Raw genomic sequence first — 1775 nt, 5'->3', positions numbered from 1 at the left:
AGGAATGGAAAAAGTTGATTATTTTCCCATTTCCCAAATCAAAATTTCAGTGTTTTAACTTAAAATCTACTCAATTGACAACATGTACTATCAAGTACAATTACGTTTAGTTATTTTAAGTTGCACCGATGGTACTGCCATTACATCACCATGCATAAGGCACATGAGATGAAGTCTATATTTTTTAGAATAATTAGCAGGTTTACACAGTTTTACTTCCTAGAGAACCTGTGTCAGACCAATTGACAACTCTCAGTTAACTTAAATTTAAATATTAATACTCATTCTATCTTCACATCTATTTATTTATTTATTTATTGGAGAGGTTTTTGCTATAGGGCTTGTGCTCGCCAGAGAGATAGAGAGAGGCAGAGAGACAGAAAGTGAGAAATCACTCCCCAGGGGGAATGGCCACACCACAATTCCTTCTCCTCCATTCTCCTCTTGGGATCTTGGGCACGCACACACATGTGCCCGTTGAGTTTAAGCCACCGGGTCCAGGACTTGAACCATGGTCAGCTACATGGGAGTCTAGCAACATAGCCACTATGCTAACTGCTGGTCTTTTTATACCTTTATTTTAACTAAGGTTTTAAGTTGAAATGTCATTTTTCCTTATCTGAAGGATTAAAGGAAACAGAAACCCAGTGGCTTGGTGGTTTGGGAAGAACACTTGGTGATGGCGGCTCTCTAAATTTGGCTCCCGCATCTTTTTTTTTTTTTTTTCCATTTATTTACTTACTTTTACATTTTTCTACAGCATTTACTTTATATATCAAAAAATGTTTGCTCATCCTCCACATAGTTCTCTTTAGCTTGAGATTTAAAAAGTAAACTGGGGCTGGATGAGCCAGAGTTCCAATTTTTATTATTTGGAAAATTCTTGTCTCCCCCAACCCCCATTTTGTATGGCCTGCCATGCAGTGGCACATGAATTGTAACTATGTCTTCTTTCTTTATTCTTATGAAATAATATTTATCCAGGAAAACTTATCCGTGGTCTTCTGTCTATTAAGCTGCTATTGATTCTTACTAACATTTCTAGACTGAGGGGCTAGAATGGCATACTGCTCTCTACCACTTATCTTCAGCTTCTTTGTCTCCTTTCATCTGCTTTTCAGATCACAGGATTTCCACCACCTATCCTCTCCCTGGCTGCCAAGGCCAGGGTAATAGTATTGCTTTCTGATGGGTCCCTTCCTTTTTCTCAATGCATAAATTTTCATAGGCCAATCTGCTGAGTTCAGCCTAGGAGCTGAGGCCAACATCTGAGTCTCCTCAGCACACAAGTCTGAGAGAAGTCCAGTGACTTCAAACTTAGAACTATGGCAACAGTTTTCTCTCAACATCAGAGCCTCTCTCCCTCTCCAGGGGAGATGAGGTCCAGATTGAACAGAACCCACAAGTGCAGAGAAGCTGGCTAACAACCACCCCAGCATCTCCAAATCCCTCAAACTATGTTTTAAATTAAATGTTTAAAAATATTTCTGAAATTTTTTAATATGTACACTAATGCTCTTCTAATAGAATCTAAAAGAATATTGTTAATGTTTATCATCTCAATGAGAAGCTGACTTGCATTGCAGTGACTATGTACCAACACATATTATGTAGAAGATAGATTGGGAAAAGACTTTTTTTTTCATAATAATAGTCTGTTTTGGATTAATAAAGTACCTTTCCTGAGAAGAACTTCAAGAAACTTTACAAATGGGACCAGCTGTTAGGGTAATGGCTATGTTGCTGGACTCCCATGTAGCCAACCGCGGTTCGCG

General features: G+C 38.5%; 1 pseudogene; it reads right to left on the bottom strand.

Moving 5' to 3' along the window:
• Positions 1-567: 567 nt before the first annotated feature.
• Positions 568-1775, bottom strand: part of LOC102475494 (proline-rich nuclear receptor coactivator 2-like) — a 1764-nt pseudogene continuing 556 nt past the window's right edge.

Source organism: Tupaia chinensis, unplaced genomic scaffold (assembly GCF_000334495.1).
Source record: "Tupaia chinensis unplaced genomic scaffold, TupChi_1.0 Scaffold143722_1, whole genome shotgun sequence".
Taxonomy (NCBI): domain Eukaryota; kingdom Metazoa; phylum Chordata; class Mammalia; order Scandentia; family Tupaiidae; genus Tupaia; species Tupaia belangeri.
The sequence above is the reverse complement of the archived record's forward strand: the minus strand, read 5'-3'. Positions and strand labels throughout refer to the sequence as shown.